General features: G+C 41.2%; 1 protein-coding gene across 1 annotated transcript in view; it reads right to left on the bottom strand.

Annotated features, from left to right (window-relative positions):
- The window catches only part of SGCD (sarcoglycan delta), a 628,273-nt gene extending 611,004 nt beyond the window's left edge, over positions 1-17,269 (bottom strand). Inside the window, exon 1 of the mRNA XM_073621164.1 lies at positions 17,224-17,269. The gene's annotated coding sequence lies outside the window, so the exon portion shown is untranslated. The remainder of the gene's footprint in view (positions 1-17,223) is intronic.
- Between the last annotated feature and the right edge of the window lie 2,453 nt (positions 17,270-19,722).

Raw genomic sequence — 19,722 nt, 5'->3', positions numbered from 1 at the left:
ACCATACAGTCACCCATTTTCTACCGTGTTTCTCCCACTCAATTCTATATCTGTGGAGGCCTTGTTCGCTTTGGGTATTAAATTGCCTTAGCCAAGTTATCTTGGAATTTGGGCTAGGCGATAGGGCGTTTATTTGTTATTTTAGGTATTTATCTACTCAGCTGCTATTACCTTTCTCTGATTGGATTCTGTCTGTGTCTTCAATATATTTGTGCCTGATGGTAAAATGGCATCCCCTCTGGCGTGCTCCCAGGCCTGTAAGACCTTTCAAACTCTTACTCCTTACTGATCCATGTAATATGCCTCCTCTGCAGTATGGATTTGAAACTTGTCTCATGGAACATGCGTGGTCTCAACAAGTCCAAACGAACCTTGTTATTTAAATATCTCACAGGAGGTGGGTTGACTGACACTGAGTGTCATTCAGTCTGGAGGAGGACTAGCGCTGGATCACAGAGCGGTGAGTCTGCTTAGGACAGTGCTGGAGAGACATCACCTGTGAGACCCCAAAACATTTTACTATTTGCACTGTGATGTGATCTCTCCTATAGAAATTTGGGCTTTATAACAAAGATCTACGATGTGCTGGCAACATTTCTTCTAAATGGTTAAGCTGTTGGCAGCACCCTTTTAATTTGTATACTTATTTTTCACTACTTTTCTGAGATCTTGGATGTGCCTCGCCTCCTGCGCGTCCTCGTCCCAGAAAGTCTATTGACCAAGAGCGGAGGTCTATCCAAGAGCCTAAATGCTGCCGCAGCCAATCAGGCTCCATCTATAGCTAAAAAATCACTTTTTGATGAGTTGACCCTTTTACAGAATAAACTGTAAAATTAAATTTCAGTTTCCATTTTGCCTGGAAAAAAAAAATAAGAAAAATCCCCAAACATTTCATTTTAAGACTCTGTAAATAACATGCCAAAGGTGGAAGATTTATCATTTACAACTCTTTATGACTATCCTTATGACAACCTCCTCTTACCCAGATTAAAATTTTCCTTTGGCGGCACAAAACCAATTCCGAATGTCTAGTTATGAGAATTTCATTTTTAATAGTAATCTACTTAGAAAAATCAGAGGACCAGAAATGGTTCTACAATAGAGGTAAGAGCACCAGAGAGATTCGTTTCCATATCCTAATAACATAGTAATGCTCATATATGATTAATGTAGTCACTAAAATAGCCCTGACTTTATTAACTTCCCTTCCACAGACATTTTCTCTTCCTACCCCACAACAGAAGTTTCAGCCATCTCAGCGTGGTCTGAGGAGCTCTGGGACATATGTCAAGGACTGAATATTTTTTTTATAATAATGCTTCAATAATTGTTATTATTCTAAATTTCAGAAACAGAGTAACAGGATTTTTCAGATATTGTATTAGTGGAGAAAAAAAGAGGCGTTATATAGGTTTTTGTTCTTACATCAAATGTCGGCATTGAGAGCCCAGCACTGTCATTCTCAGTGTGGAGCTTTAATACTGAAAACAAATGTCAGTTTTTAATTGTGTGCAGCTTTGTCCTTCACTTTAAACCTATCCTAACAGGTAACTTGTTTCAAACACTTAAAGCCCAATTGAGCTTTCAGATTAAGTTCATATATTGCATTGCAAGTTTATCAAAGCAAAAGGTGCAAAGTCTAAGGCTGTGTTCACATGGATGTTTAGCCATGCTGCGAATCCCAGTGGCAAGCATCTACTGATTACTATGGCTGGGACCGACAGCTGTATGCGGATACCTGTGGCTGTTGAGCCCCAAAGACATCCACGCACAGCTGTCAACCCCAGCTGCCGGAATCAGTACATTTTTGCATCTGGGATTCACAGCGTGGTTAAATGCATATGCAGATTTACAAATCTTTTTTTCTACTAAAGTAGGCACAGCATGAGGAAAAAAGCCTGTCCACAGCCAGCATGCTTCACAAAAACAAAAAGAAAAAACCTTTCCCTGTGAAAGCAATGGTCTCTCTGCAGAGGTCCGACACACCTTTTGCTAAGTCAGAACTAGGGCTCACCGATCAGGAGGGACAATGAGGTTTTCTGACTGGTGAACTCCAGGTTTGACTCATCAGGAGTCATACCAGACTTCTGTAGAGAGACCTCTGTAGCATTATTGCAGGGTAAAGGCTTTTCTGCTCAGCTGTGGCTGCTTTTTGTAGAAAACAAAGTGTTCTCCTGTACATAACTTTTGTCTTGCACTTGGAATGAATTGAAAGTTAAGTTCTGCTGTAACCCTATTTCCCAAAATAATATTAAAGGGCCAATCAATCAAAGCCTAATATTCATGTTGTTGGTAGATATTGGAGTTAAAAATGAATTCCAGGATGGGGTGTGGCTTGAATGTAGACCGAGGTGGACGTCTGCTCAGGGAGCTCCTCTCATTCTGACCTAATCCTGGCTATTCCCTATTGTTTCCAGCCAAACTTTCCCTTCTGCAGACTTGGCCGTGAGTTGGCCATGCCCTTGCATGTTCCTATGGATGCCTTCAAAAAGCCACTCCGCAGCTCTGCAGCCCGCTAAGAGCCTGTCAGCTCCCACCTCCACGTCCTCTGATGCCATCTTGGCTGGGCAAAACTACAAGCACTGCTGGCAGAGATGGAGGCCGCAGGACCTCTGAACAGCCAGAGGTAATCCTGCAAGCCATTGAGCACAGCAAGACTTCCCCCCTGGCCAGGATTGATCATCTGGTGGAGGAGTGTAATTTAATTTGTAACAATGTAGACAAGATTAAAGGTCGAAAAAAACAGGAAAACACCGCGCTATCAAAGAAACCCCCTAAAAAGCAGCAGTTCAACTGTGCAACTTACACAACAATATAGGAAAACAAAGAAAAAACTGCGCTATACCATGAATGAATGCATAAAAATCAATTGATGCAAAATAAAAACATGCAAAAACATCAAAATACATCAAAACATAAGTATGCAAAATAATGTTATATAGCAAAGTCCATAAGTCAAAAATCCAGAAAATCTTCTAGGGAGATGGGAAGAATCCCCTAATAGCTCTTCATAAGGGCCAATGTGGAAAGGTAGGAAATAGAAACACCCCACACAGTGATCCTCCACCACCTAAAATGCACGCTTACCAGATTGTAAGCACACCAGGCACGTATATAGACCAAAATCCGGGTATGCAGTTAGCAGTGAAGCATCCCTCTGTACAGCACGGCGGATAGCAAGCAAACCGGGCACAAAAGTGAACTCAGATCCGGATGTCCAGCCAGCAATGAGGCATCCCTCTATGCAGCGTGGCTGCGGGCATGTGGATGGACGGTACCGCAACCCAAATCACAGACATAAGGGTAAAGAAAACGTGGCCATAGTGTAAATCCAATAAAACAATTTTTTAAAATAGAGGTAGAAAACTTACAAGATACCAGTGTAAAAAAAGCGATTCGCCGGCTGGCTGGCGAGCGCCCGTTCAAGACAAGATGCGATGACGTCAGAGCTGGTAAGTTTTCTACCTCTATTTTAATAAACTGGTTTATTGGATTTACACTATGGCCACTTTTTCTTTTCTCAGGCCCGAAAGCACCCTGCTCTATGAGAACACCACCATTTACCTATTTGCTGATTTTTCCGTGGAGCTACAGAAGAAACATAAGTCCTTCACTGAGATTCGGTAGAAGTTGCAGGAGACGGGTGTGCAGTTTGGCATGCTTTACCCCAGTTGTCTCCGTATCACCCATGGAGGCTCCGAGCAATTCTTCAACACCCCTGAGTAAGTTGATTCCAGGCTACTGACCCTTCAATGAGCTTGTCCTGGTTATTGTTTTATTCTCCCATTACGGGGATGTGATTATTCTCATCCTGCTTCTTTTACCGTTTCGTTACTTTCCATCCTCACCGTACATTCACCCATTTTCTACTGTGTTTCTCCCACTCTAATGATTCTATATCTGTTGAGGCCTTCAGAGAACATGTTTAACCTGTTATGGTACTGCTGCTACTGAGCAGAGTAGTGTGCCTTTGGCCCTCTGTCCTCATGCATGTGAATGGCACAATTCCTACCTGCAACGGAGGAGTTCCCCCACTAATGAAAGCTCTGTTGTTCCACTGTTTAACCCGACTGCACCCCCTTTGATCTGCAGTCAGTGGATTATCATGGACTATCCAGCAGAGAATCTCGTACTGGATCTGCCCCAGAATTTCTACGAATGTTAAGCAGATTTTAAGTTTTTTTTTCGCTTTGGGTATTAAATTGCCTTAGCCAAATTATATTGGAGTTTGAAGAGAGTCGCTGGACTCTCCCCCTCTGCCCCCTACAGTAAGCCCAGCACATGGACATTGTTCTGCTGCAGGCGGTTCTCACTCCTAGGGCATTTAATTGTTGTGTTAAGTATTTATCTACTCAGCTGCTATTACCTTTCTCTGATTGGATCTGTCTGTCTCTCCCATATATTTGTGCCTGGTGGTTCAATGGCATCCCCTCTGGCCTGCTCCCAGACCTGTAAGACCTTTAAAACTCTTACTCCTTACTGATCCATGTAAAATGCCTCCTCTGTAGTATGGATTTGAAACTTGTCTCATGGAACATCCGTGGTCTCATAGACAAGTCCAAACGATCCTTGTTATTCAAATATCTAAATTCCCACAAACCGCACATACTGTTTCTGCAGGAAACACAACTGATGGGTATCAAAATACTGGCGTTAAGGTGGTCTTGGGTGCACCAGGCGTTTTATGCCACGCATTCCACGTACGCCATAGGGGTTGCCATTCTCTTCAATAAATCCATACCCGGTACTGTTGAAAAGGTTATTACAGATCCTGGCGGTAGATACACTATTTTACTTTTGGACATACGTGCCACCTTTGGGCTTTTGTCAAAGTATAGGTTCCCCCCCGCCCTCTATGTGTGATCAAAAAAATTCTGTATACTATATGTGAGAAGCTAGCCCCTTTCCGGGTGAATAGACTGGTGAAAAGAGGGCATTTCAAAAACGATCTTGGATGGGGTGTTGGATACGTCCACCCAACTCTGGCTCCCCCATCCTGAGTTTCAAGCATGGGCAGCTGGTCTGGGTCCTACTGAACTCCGGAGATGGAAACACCCAGAAGAAAGGGCATATTCCCACCTCTTAGCCACCCATAGGTTGGGTCTCCAGTATTGCCCAGTGTCCAGACAGTTACTTACCTTCTCAGCACAAACACCCTGGTTGCTGGAGGCTAGCATCACGCTGAGCCCTCGTCAATAAGGTGGCCGAGATTGTCTCCCCCAAGATCTCACAATACTGGGACACTAATGAAACCTCTACTTCATATTCCATGATTTGGGAAGTCTTAAAGGCCACGAGAAGGGGAGAATATGTCTCTGCCATTAGGGCAACTAGGAAAAATCATGCTTACCAAATGGAGTGTCTTGAACAGCAGGAGGCTGCAGCAGCTGAGACCTTTGCTGCAGACTCTTCCTCTGAGTCATAATCTGTCATGGCCCTGGCTTGGTAAGATTTATCCTAGTATTATACAGCTCTGACCCATTCAGATGCTAAAAAAAAAAAAAGGGTGGGCAGACTAAACTGTACATGTACAAACACAAGAAACACCCTTACTACCACTTTAACAAGGTGTGGGACCTATGGTTTGACTTCCCCTCCACAACCACATAAAAAATGTAAAATTTCCCTATAACTCCTTCTTTCCTATGGCTTGGAGTAGTGGTTAAATGAGAAGACACTAGTCATTAACAGTCATTACCCTTCTTGTATGGAAATATATTGGAACGTGGTTACTGGAGACTTTGTAGAAGTTCTCTTTTTATTATGATTCTTTACTGCTTACTCTTCCATCTAGCACTGAGTGATGCTTAGTTAGGAATGTTTTTGTATAGTTTTGTTCTATCTGAGCTGGGGAATGCCCAGAGGCTCTGTTTTAAATTACTTACCTTTTTATAATCAATAAAAAAAAAGAAAAAAAAAGATGAATTCTAGGCATGGCATATTTTTACAAAGTTACATTGGGCCGGCTTAGACTAACTATGTTCATTTATACAATACCTGTCTAATGCCCCTGGAAGCTGAAAATTACTGAAGTAGACACCACTACTCCAGTGATCTCCACTTGCTTCTGGGCCCTGTGCTGAGTGACTAGCCTGTTGCATTGTGAATACAGAAGGTCCGCCTCTTGCCACATACACCATTCAGGGAATGCTTTGGATTTTTTGAATGAATGCAAAGCATTCTCTGATTGGTTGCGGTGTAGAGCAAGACATCACCGCCCAGCCTTATTTGGAGAGACTTTTTCTTACTTTCTGTGGTGTCTCTGGGATAGAAAGTAAAGGAAAATGACAGAGCAAATCCTCTACGCACTGCAATCCACTGCACTAAAAAACAAAACGGTTTCAGAACCTATTCTTTGTGCATTGAGCCATGTAGACAGCCCATTCAAAATTAATGGGATTTCTAATACAACGGGCTTTAAATACAAGAAAGCATGTATGTTAAAGGATTACACATGTAGACAAGGCAAGTAAATTACAATTAGCAGCCACTTAACAGTAATTTACCGCTATTTTCTAATATGTGCTAGATAGATGGAAACTTACTGACTGGTTACTATTGGTTTCTCTACCGATTCACTCTGACCCTTCATTAATAAAACCCTCCCACAGGCCCCTCTGCCATGAGGTTAATAATAATTTCCCCCATAGGAATTAAGAGGCCAAAAAAACGCACGTATGCAGAAACTGAAATGTCAGTGGTAGCTGCAAAATCTCTTGGGGCAGCAGCATCATAACCTGCAGGAAAAAAAAATCTCTTTTGAAATTGTTCCCTTGCCCTCAAGGGTCAAAAGCAAAGCAGAATTTTCCTTAGCTTCCCTGATCCTGCAGAAACCCGCAGTGGGCTTAATCTAGCAGTAAATATTTTGAGGAAAATATAAAGTAAAACCAATTAAAGATCAGCGAAACAATGCTATTCCTGGAATAGGCTATTAAACTGCCTTGGGACATTCGCTGTTTTTACGGGGGAATTATATTTAATGCTGAACTCCAGGAAAAACAGCTAAATGCGCATCTGAAATACATACATTGGAGCTGTTAGGCCTACCAATGTGTCGTTCAGCCCAGTCCTGAGATTTACACACCTCTACCTAACAGAACTGCCAGGTTAGAGATCAAATAACTGCAATTAGACAAAACCTCCCTGCTGCCAGCCTGTGATGATAAAGGCAACAGCAGCACACCAATAAAGTCATAGCAGTATGCTTTCAGTCACCCTCTCTCTAATTGAAAGTCTGAATCGTTCAGTCTAAACAAAGCAGGCAGATGGGGGAAGAGAAGGGGGAGGAATCACTCCTCCGAAACTGAGTTTTCAGTTTCCTCATTATTTAGGAAAATCCATTCTGGGATCTGGAGCCCGAGGATTTTGGGTGGGATAAAATCCCCAGTCCTGGGTCCTGATTTTGCGATCAGACACCTGACCATGGTTCTGAGCTCCACCCTCCTGAGGAGTCCAGGCTTGCAAGGGAGAAGCCAGACAGTGCATGTGTGCACCGGGAGAAGCCAGAGACCCAAGCCTGAGAGTCAGAGCAGCGAGGAGCTGTTGTCTATATGGACTGACAAGGTAATGGTCTGTGGGAAACAGACAAAGACCTGAAGTGGAAGGCCTGACCAGCATAGCTGTACGCACAGTATAAGCCAGGAGGCTGTCTACCATTGTTTGGTGTGGATATTTAATCTTTGTGTGAAGATTGATAACCCCTGCAAGGGAAACCCTGTCATTTTGTTTTTCTCTATCCTTGAATGTTCTTTAATAAAAGTGGGACAACAAGCCCTGAAATGGAACAAATTTGTGTGGACTGTTCTTGCTAGCGGGCTCAACACTTGAGTTAACCACTTGCCGACCAGCCGCCATCATTATACTGTGGCAGATTGGCATGGCTGCGCGAAACGCCGTAGGTGTACGCCGGCCACTTTAAGAACGATAGATGTCCGCTGGCGACCCGCAATCACTCCTCAGAGAGCCAGAACGAGGATCTGTCAATGTAAACAGACAGATCCCCATTCTGACAAGGGAGTAGAGAGAGATCTGCTGTTCCTAGTGCTTAGGAACAGCAATCTCTCTCCTCCTCCAGTCAGTACACTCCCCCCACAGTTAGAAACACCTCCCTAGGGAACACTTAACCCCTTGATCGCCCCCTAGTGTTAACCCCATTCCCTGCCAATGACATTTATACAGTAATCAGTGGCTATTATATAGCTCTGATCGCTGTATAAATGTCAATGGTCCCAAAAAAGTGTCAAAAGTGTCCGATGTCACAGTCCCACTAAAAATCGCAGATCGCAGCCATTACTAGTAAAAAATAAATAAATAACAAAAATGCCATAAATCTATCCCCTATTTTGTAGACGCTATAACTTTTGCGCAAACCAATCAGTGTACGCTTATTGCGATTTTTTTTACCAAAAATATGTAGAGGAATACATATTGGCCTACACTGATGAAGAAAGGTGTCTTTTTTTTTTTTTTTTGGGGGGGGATATTTATTATAGCAAAAAAGTAAAAAATATTGTTTTTATTTTCAAAATTGTCACTCTTTTTTTGTTTATAGCTCAAAAAATGAAAACCGCAGAGGTGATTAAATACCACCAATAGAAAGCTCTGTTTATGGGAAAAAAAGGACATAACTTTTGTTTGGGTACAACGTCCCACGACCGGGCAAATCCTTCCAGTCCCTAAGTGGGTAAACAACCCCCGAACCTTACACTGCATACAATACCACTTAAAACAAGCACTGCTCCATAGATGCTGGATCTTCCTAGATTTGGAGACTTTCATCTAATGTCCATGGGCACCTTCAATCTATGAGAATCTTCAGATTTGAGAAGAACTGGAAAATGCAGTTTGCTGTACTTTTTTTCCTTGCACTACACTGCACAGTAATGGTGTGAACTAAGCCCATAAGTTAACCTGGATTTTGGACTGTCTAAGTGGCAATGCAGTCAAAATGTACCTAACTGCATCTGGTGGGCCCTAAAGTCCAACTAAAACCTCAAGTCCTATAAGGTAATTTCACTGCAGTGAAAAACACTGTCACCCCGTTAAAGGAAGTAAAAATATATTGTATCTACTGGTAATATCAACAGGTATTAAAACTTTGTTACAGGAGGAACTCTGAGAATCAAAACCTTCTCAATGCTAGTAACAGATTTCATCTCTGCTGCATAGTAACCACAGGGGGGTCCCTCGCTCTGAACAGGCATGATTCACAGAGCGCCATGAATTTTTCTCAATGAATGCAAAGTGTCCTCTGATTACATGAGGTGAAAATTGTGACATCCCCACCCTACCTCTGCAGCTTACCCAATTGAAGCATGATTTGCATTTACTGGAAAATTCAATGTGTTCTGTGAATAGTGTTGACCAATGTCACGAAACGTCCCACACTCCACTTGAGTGCTTCCGTCAGTATACCGCTTCCTAAGTTCTGGAACACGAGTCCAATGGATCTGGCTATAGGAATCCCCAAGAACTAGACACCAGTCTTGGAGTACATCAGGACTAACTCTTTATTTGAGATCTCACACAAATTTATACAGCAGGCTGACTCAAAGCTAACCTAATTAACATGAGCTACTGTATTTATTGGCGTATAACACTCACTTTTTTACCCTAAAAATTGGGTGCAAATAGCACGTGCGTGTTATACGCCAATACTTCAATTTTAGATGCCTCGGACGGGACAGGGAGGGGGGCGGGATGAGCGCTGTCAGATTACATACAGTGAGAATCTCCTGTTTACTTGGCGGCCTCTGTAATAGGAAGTCCCGTCTCCTGGGCTGCCATTGGACCACTGTTCTGTCTATCATAGGAGATTCTCACTGTATATAATCTTTTGGCGCTCGTCCCGCCCCCCTCCCTGTCCCCTCTAGGCTGCAAATGGGCATCGATCAGGCTGCACTGATGGCAATGGTGAGGCTGCTGCATTGATGGCAATGGTGAGGCTTCTGCATTGATGTGGACTGATGAGGTCGCATTGATGGCACTTGTGAGACTGCAGATGGGCATTGATGGGGCTGCATTGGTGGCAATGGTGAGACTGCAGATGGGCACTGACCCTTATTTTGCTTCAAAGTTCCTTATTTAAATTTTTTTCTTTTTCCCTGAAACTTCCCTCTTAAAATTAATGTGCGTGTTATACACCTGTGCGTGTTATACGCCGATAAATACGGTAATTTACTAAAAAATTTACCCAGACCAGATGACTCAGAGACATGACCTGTAGGACACAGACTTGTGGGCACCGAGCTTCACACAGTAGTATAAACACAATAGCAGGAGCTAATTACAATTAACAATACAAACAACAATCTCCCCCCCTCCTCAGCCTAGTCATCAACAGTTCGTCTCCTAGCCAGTCCTGGAGGCTAATGTGATCAGCTCACTCAATTAACAGGTTGAGTTCAGAATCAAACAAACCAATAATAGTCTCTACATACATCCTGGGAGATATTGTGGACAAATATTACTGTCCCATTTTAAGTAGTCCAAGATATATTTTCTCACTCACCCTGTGCCAGGATAGCACAGGGTGACTTAGACATAAGAGGTATATGGGGAGCTGAAACAAGGACATCCCCTACTTTCCAAGGGATTCTGAGTTCCACGGGCCCTCCCGTCACAAGTGTCTGTGCCGAGAATGCAACCTCCTGTTGATAGCAGGGCAGTCGCTTGGCGCAAGACCCGGTAGATAGTGGCTATCACTGTGGAGCTGTGACTACTACGGTGATTTCCAGCTCCCGCAGGAATCCCACAGGCATGGTATATGCAGACTTACATTAGTCTAATCTATGCAATAAAATCTATACCTGCAATTCATCTTTAATTTTGCCTATAGTTCCACTTTGAAGGACAGATTAAAAAGGATGTGGGGACTAATTTACTAAATGTGTCATTTTTTTTTATAGTGGTTCACTTTGCATATTCATATTCAGAGGAATTAAAAAAAAATGACTTAACCTAAATAGAGATTTGAAGCGAACACAGGCTAAACTGAACATTTTAGTAAATCATTCTCCTTATGTCTAAAGACCAATCGGAACTCTGATCACATTCACGGCATGATTCACACTCCTCCAAACGCCTGAACGGTGGCAATGAATCAGAGTTTAATTGCAGATCCTAATCAGAGACACAAAACTCAGATTGTTAAGTTTTAGCCCTTAATTCACCGTGTTATTTTATTGCCCTTAGCCTCGCGGAACACATAGATCTTCCGGCTCTCCACTCTTGTCCAATGAGAATGAGGATTGTGTTTGCAGCGTGCCCTGCCAACCTCGGTATTTATACTACAGCGCAGTGCACGGTAAAAAATAAATTGTCTGCAGAGACAAACAAGGCCCGTTCCTCTAAATGGCAGACTGATCTTTGAAAGGTGCGCAACCTTCTTGGCTTGGCTTTATAAGCCCTTTAAGAGAGCCGGGGATAGACACACTTCCCGCAGACAGTGACAAATGGACCCTGGTGCCACGCTAACGCACTATATAAATACTTTTACATTGTGTCTCAGTCGTCTGCGAGATTGCCAAGATTTGTTCAGCACACAGTGAAGTGTAATGACTCAATTGCACCAGTGGAAGAAGCTGCACTCTTTCTGCTTAGCAAAACGAATGCTAGCAAAAAATCACGTTCTAATAGACATTGCCATTGATTGAAATAAAGCTAATATAGGTGTTTTTCCATTTATGTTCATTTAGGCATATTATTTTTTAATGCATTGTAGGTTCAATTAAAAAAAAGAAATAACAAATGCAGTATAGTCAGTTCTATGTGTTTGTTTTTAAGATGAGCTCCAGGGTAACAAATATACTGATGGGATATATACAGTATATATATATATATATATATATATATATATATATATATATATATATATATATATATATATATAGGCACACCTGTGCAATAATCATGCTGTCTAATCAGCATCCGGACATGCTACACCTGTGAGGTGGATGGGTTATCTCGGCAAAGGAGAAGTGCTCACTAACACAGATTTAGACAGATTTGTGAACAATATTTGAGAGAAATAGGTCTTTTGTATACATAGAAAAAGTTGTAGATCTTTAAGTTCAGCTCATGATAAATAGGGGCAAACACAAAAGTGTTGCATTTATAATTTTGCTCAGTGTGTATATATATATATATATATATATATATATATATATATATATATATATATATATATATATATTCAAATTCAAACTTTGGGTGGGTTACTGCCTTTTCTTTATCCTGGTTGTTGAGCTGGAACGATGTCAGGGTGGACTCCCTATCTTCCACCAATATCCATTAAAACATAAAGAAGGGACACGTTCTCCAATGCAAATATACTTTACTGAATCTTCAGGTCATCAAAATTATCAGATCATGTACATCAATAGCAGTTACTGTATACAGTTGCGAGCATCCCTGCTCTTCCTCAGCCTGTATGGCTTTGTGTGAACCTTCTATAAACACCTTCCTCTTTTATTCAAAATCTCAACACAGGTGGATGTTACCCCACAGGTTTATCCCATGCTTCTAAATGGAAAGCACATGGAGAAAATTAACCCCACATCAATTCACACTTGTTTCCTACCTATTACCACCAAGGTGGTTCTGACACAAAAGAGATAATCATTGTTAAACTGCAACATTGTGTCATAAAAATATATATCTAGGCAAGCAAATGCCTACACAAGCCACATAGATGAGAAAGAGATAAATTCAATATTTCAACTCATAGTGTCATAATTATGCATGAGTAATATATACAACAAATTTTCATTAATCAAAATTAATGTGAAACCACTCAGAATATAAAAGATCGAATCGCACAGCATTGCAGCAACATAAGATTGAAACAACCAGGGTTGCCAGTATCAAGATATTTTTTAGAGGTTAATTTTCTCCATGTACTTTCCATTTAGAAGCATGGGATAAACCTGTGGGGTAACATTCACCTGTGTTGAGATTTTGAATAAAAGAGGGAGGTGTTTGTAGAATGTTCACACAAAGCCATACAGCCTGAGGAAGAGCAGGGATGCTCGCAACTGTATACAGTAGCTGCTATTGATGTACATGATCTGATAATTTTGATGACCTGAAGATTCAGTAAAGTATATTTGCATTGGAGAACGTGTCCCTTCGTTATGTTTTAATATATATATATATATATATATATATATATATATATATATATATATACATATATATATAAATAGATTTTTTTTTTACCTGCCAAAGAATTTGTATTACAAGCAGTCTTGAGATTATCACAGCTGTGTTCACATCACAGCCTGTCTGGAGAGCAGGAGATCTGATTTTTCCCTGCTGCAGTTAAGTGACACTTAGAGCCCTTTCACACTGGGGCGGTTTGCAGGCGCTATTGCGCTAATAATAGCGCCTGCAAACCGACCCGAAAGTGCCGCTGCTTGCATTTCAGTGTGAAAGCCCCGAGGGCTTTCACACTGGAGCGATGCGCTGGCAGGACGGTAAAAAAAGTCCTGCCAGCAGCATCTTCGGAGCGGTGAAGGAGCGGTGTGCATACCGCTCCTTTACCGCTCCTGCCCATTGAAATCAATGGGACGGCGCGGCTATACCGCTGGCAAAGCGCCTCTGCAGAGGAGCTTTGCGGTAGTATTTAACCCTTTCTTGGCCGCTAGCGGGGGGTAAAACCGCCCCACTAGCGGCCGCATACCGACGGTAAAACGCCGCTAATAATAGCGGCGTTTTACCGCCAACGCCGCCCCCCGCCCCAGTGTGAAAGGGCTCTTACAGCTCTTGTCCCCTCCCCAGCCTGTGATTGGACAGTGAAAAGGAAGCAGTAGTCACTCAGCTGTCATGCTGCTCTCTCCTCCTACCAATGTGCTTCTTGTTTTTTTTTTTTTTTTTTTATATAAGCCAAGGACCAAGAAAAGAAAGGGAAAAAATACTATATGTATGAAAAGGACAGAATGTACAAAGTGTCAGTATTACAAGCAACACATGAGAGACAAACTAAAGACAGAAAGCAATTTAAAGTGAGCAGCATGTCCAACAAGCACCTCTTACGAGTATAAGCATGCAAGGGCAGATGCAACTAAAGGAGGTGTATAAAGCCAAACAGGTAACTTACATGCAGGATCAACCTGCAAACACCAAATACTGTAGGGAGTAAGACCCCCCCCCCCCATATATCAGGCCCTACCAATAAAGGGTGCAGGAACAAGTGGAATTTCCATGTGCAACATGAACGGAAGACCCAGCCACTCAATACAAGATAAGAAATCAATAGCAATATAAAAATAAAGACAAATGTGTGTGTGTGTGTATATATATATATATATATATATATATATATATATATATACACATAAATATTACCTAGCAGGTTCATATTAGGAAACCTAGATAGTGCAACAGTATTTCTCTCTAACGCATTCCAAACAAGAAGGTGCCACTGCTGGGATCCTAGTGGACCTGCAGCCCTAAATATCCAATAAAGTGATGATAGATAAGATAGCAGGTATAGACGTGGCTGTCAGTGGTAGTGGAGCATCTTAGTTGGTAATGAAAAGTAAATGCCCAGCCATATATATAAATCTCCCTTATCGAGTAGGGCTAAGTAACTTGTCAGTTTCCAGGGAATAATGCATCCAACCAGACCAGATATATAGAAATGCTTGTTCTTTTTGCCTACTAAGATAGACCCCCATCTTTCTGCCTCCATGATCTTTTCTACTTCTGCCTGTCAGTCTTGAAGGGTCGGACATCTACTCTTCTTCCAATATCTAGGAATGAGATTTTTGGCTGCATTCAGCAGGTGCAGGATGACAATTCGTTTGTAAGATTTTGAGGAGGAGGGAGAAGCGTTAAATAGATAATGGAGCGGGATGTGTTACTTGTTACTACATGAACTGATGGGCTGTTTCTCCCTCTCTGACTCTGAGTTCTGCTGTAGAGTGAATTGCAAGAGGATAATAGTGGCCAAATAAGGTGATATTAAAATCTAAGGTTTTTGTTTTTATTAAAATAGAAAACATGATATTGCACAGAGCGGTCCCTTACCTTTTCTTTGGGGGTCCCCCGCCAGCGCTCTCTGCTCCTCCTTCTTCCGGGCCTTGTGCTATGGGGGAACCTGTGTGGGCCCGTTCCCGAGCTGGGCTGTATGCATGCATAGCCACACACAATGCAGCTTGGCCACACTCTTCACTGCTTACTCACAGGATTTGACTGCCAGCAGCAGGAGCCTATGGCTCTGGCTGCTCTCAATGAAGACTGTGATTCCAGGAACTGAGAGAAGCGGAGCTACAGCTGGATCAGTGAAAGGTGTTAGGTAAAAGGAGGAAGTGAAATTAGATAGGCATAAATTAAGTGAACAGAAAAAAAATAAAAATAAATTGGCAATTCATTTTAAGGAAGCACATTAGGACTGCGTGGTGAGGAGTGAAAACTGTGTGTAGAACTCCACTTTAAAGCAGTATTAAACACAAAAGCAAACCTTTATCCCAAAAGGAAAGAGTTTGCTGTAACTGATTACTGATAGTACATTTAACACTTCCTTCCCCCAGACTGACAACAGGTAAGTGTTTAGGGACGGATGTTCAGATAGTGAGCTGTTTTTTTACCTTAATACAGAGAATGCATTAAGGTAAAAAACATTTTGACTTTAGGACCACTTTAACCATTACAATTTTTTTCAACCCACCAAAAGCATTACAGCAGTAAAGACTTGGATTTAAGGCACTTTACTTTACTTTTGAGGTATTGTATTGTAAAAGTCCTTTTACAAAGGTTATGTATGGTATGTAACACTCCTTACTTTCAGCTTCAGGCTGTGGAAAACATGGAGCTGACTACTGCAAAAGGAGCTGTCTGAGGTGCTGATCAAATAGCACTTCATGATATAAAGGTGGAAGTCAAATCCTACTCCATGCAAAATCTGGAGATTCTACAACTAAACAAAACGTTTAGTATTCAACTGTTTTAAGAGAAAGTGATCATAATATGTTTTGTCAAAGTTTTCATTCATTCAAGTCATAGTATAGCTAGCATAGCTTTTTTTTGTATTATGAAAACAAAAGCAGAACAAGGCCATTCAGACCAGTGGTGGTAAACTTTCAAGATATAGGAGACCTCAGGTGCCACTTCTGGCATCATGAAAGGGCCAGAGAGACAGAAGAAAAGCTACATGACATGGTCAGAGTCTGCAGATAGGCTACAAGAGTGGTTGAAGGTTGCTAACATGCCATAAGAGACCGTCAGACTTCAGACAGGCTGGAAGAGATAATCAGAGACTTTGAACATGCTACACAAGACAGTCCGAGACTGCAGACATTATAAAACAGATTTTCAGAAAGTGCAAATATGCTACAAGAGACAGTCAGAGATTGCAGGCATGCTAGAAGAAATGGTCAGAGACTGTAAACATGCGATATGAGCTGGTCTGAGTTTGCAGACATAATAGAAGAAAAGGTCAGAGACTGCAGACATGCAAGGTGATATGGTTAAAGACAGCAAACACGGTAAATCAGTGTATAGAGACGGTTGAAAAGCTACATGAGAAACTGGAGACATGCTCCAGGAGATGGTTAAAGACTGAGGATATGTTAAATGAGACAACTAGAAATCATTGGCATTACACCCCCTTACAAACCAATGCTTTCACATTTGTGCTCCCTACAGCCCTCCTACAAATGACTGTCCTTACATGTGATATCCCCCACAGCAGGAACCATTATAATAGAATGAAAAATACGCAGGGAAAAGGAAATAGATTGCACACAAAAAAAGTTATGAAATGTAGAATAAATGAACCAAACCATTTAACTGCAATATTTTTTCCTTTACCTGCAGAGTTCTGGTTTTGGCAGTGCATGTACTGAAGTATGGGGCAACAGTTTTAGCAGGGCAAATACTGTAATATTATATGCAGTTCTCATTCTGCTTGCATGGTGCTACAGAGAACAATTTCTAAGGACTCATCTTAAGCATTAAAACATAAAATTAACATAGCATAAATAATATGCAATAAAATAATATACAGTGTGTATGTGTGTGTGGATATATATATATATATCTATATATATATAGATATATCTATATCTATATATATAGATATATCTATATCTATATCTATATATATATATATCTATAGATATATCTATATATCTATATATATCTATATATATATATAGATATATATATAGATATATATATATATAATGTATTATATACAATCAGAATATCAATATTACATACCTTACTGTTGCAACAGTTGTCTTTCTTTAGAGCTTTTAAGAGGCACTGTAGTAAAAAAATAAAAAAAATAAAAAGACTTAAAAAATGTCAGCCACTTAAAATTGACACATTCAATTTTTATAGTGAATTTATGTTTCTTTAAAGCCAGTGTTCAGTTCTGTTAATGTACCCCATTTTATGTAGCTGCTAGTTGCTTCTCTAAGAGGTTCACTTATTACCGATGGTGGATTTCATTATCTGCTCTCTGTTATACTACACAGGGCTAGGTAGAGCATGGCCTGAATTATATGGCCCATTTATGAAATGCAGGCCACTGCGTGGAGCTTGTGTTGCCCCATGGAATTCTCTCTTCTTAAAGCTGCAAAAAGAGCCCCAATACTGGAAGATAACCAGTCATGTGACTTTGACAGGTCATGCGACCAGGCTTCCAATTTTTATTTTCCTAACAACCCATTAATTTATTATTGCACTCAGTAAACTTCTGATTCTTGAAGCCAGCAGAGTGCAATGCACATTTGGAAAGAGCACCATTTCTTTTTTTTTTTTCTTTTTTTAAATATCAGTATATCTGCAGTAGAGCCAGTTGGGAGCTTTATAAATGGACACTGTAGTTTTTTAACAATACAAACATACCAACACTATCGCTTGTAATATAACTTTATCACAACTGCATATAAACATAATCCACATTACTCATCCCATCTCCGACCCTTTGTAATTGTAGAGTCTATATGCCAGTGTTGTCTGAGCTGCCCCTGCTATGCACCACAGCAGATTGTGCAGATGCCCCCACAAGGTGGTCTGCTGAAATTGCACCTAGGGGGCAGGAGGTGGTGGAAATTTAATATAAATCAGGTTTACGCAGAAATATAACTAATCCTAAATTTCTATTGGTGGCTCCATGATAGAAAAATGCAGCAGATTGTGATGAAAAATATGTAAAATTTGGATTCCTAGCACAAAAAATCCAGTGAACCATCTGATTTCCAGATACATTTTCTGCCCTCCACCTTCATAAGAAACAACCTTTTATAAAAGCCTGCATCCCCTGGCTTCCTCTGGTACAATTGTTTCCTACTGATTACACCTCCAATATGCATTCATATTCCAAAACCCTGAAGTAATAATATCAGTTATTAGGAATAAAGCATTGTGACTGCATTTTAATGGTTGTCTTTATACAGTTGTTTCTTTAGTCTCTGTCCTATCTTTAAACAATTATACTGGTGTGCAAATGACCCCTTTCTTAGGTTGCCAAATATACATTAAGACGTAGAAAAACAACTATTCTGCACAACCTTTCGAATACAGAAAATAAAAAGGCAACGGAACAGAGGTGCACCATTGTAATACAGTTGTGGTTTCTCAGAAAATACCTTTCTGCTGATTTACTCATGTTTTAAAAAATATATGTTTGTAACAAGTCCACAGAATTAGACCCCTGCATATATTTAAGCTAGAATTTTAAGGGTCACTTTAAGAGTAAGTATCACTTCAAGGGGCCTTTTACACCTTCAGTTTATATGCTTGTTATGCCTTTAGTTAATATGCGTTGCTTTATTTATTAAATTCATTAATTTAAATGGGCTTCCAATGCACTGGAATGCACAAAAAATGGACAAGCGCTATTATGAATGCCTGAAACGCAAGTAGACTGCATTCCAAGCATTCGCCCCTGAGCGCATACTGCACCTAATGCAAGTACCACCCGGTGCACCCTCCAGTCTCTATTAGAGTTGACAGGCTGCTGGCAGCAGGACTTAAAGTGGAACTTCACCCAAGAAGGGACGTTCCGCTTGTTTGCATCGTCCCCCCTCCACTGCCACATTAATGCTGAGTACACATGATCGGAATTCCCGACAACAAATGTTCGATGTGAGCTTGTTGTCGGAAATTTTGACCGTGTCTAGGCTCCATCGGACATTTTTTGTTGGAATTTCCGACCAACAAAATTTGAGAGCTGGAAATCCGTTGTCGTAAATTCCGATCGTGTGTACACAATTCTGACCTACAGAATTCCACGCATGCGCGGAATCAAGCAGAAGAGCCGCACTGGCTATTGAACTTCCTTTTTCTAGTCCCATCATACGCGTTATACGTCACCGCGATCTTGACGTTCGGAATTTCCGACAACATTTGTGTGACTGTGTGTATGCAAGTTTCAGCCAACATTCGGCGGAAATACATCCACAGTTTGGTTGATGGAAATTCCGATCGTCTGTACGCGGCATTAGCACCTTTTGGGGGGAGGAGCGGGTTTTGACAGTACCCGCTTCAAACTTCTGGGTCATTTCGTTGTGGCAAACTGTGTGGATATTCAGTCCCCTCCTCCTTCCCCCCACATCCTTCTGGGACACGCACAGGTCTTGGAAGACTGTGTGACCATTCACGAAGTGCATATGCTCCCACTGTGGAGACGCTCATAAATTAATTAGCGTTGTGGACTAAAAGCATACACAGGGTGCTGTGAAGAGGCCTTACAGGGTGCTGTGAAGAGGC

The sequence above is a fragment of the Aquarana catesbeiana genome, linkage group LG03 (genome assembly GCF_042186555.1).
Source record: "Aquarana catesbeiana isolate 2022-GZ linkage group LG03, ASM4218655v1, whole genome shotgun sequence".
NCBI lineage: Eukaryota > Metazoa > Chordata > Amphibia > Anura > Ranidae > Aquarana > Aquarana catesbeiana.
The sequence above is the reverse complement of the archived record's forward strand: the minus strand, read 5'-3'. Positions and strand labels throughout refer to the sequence as shown.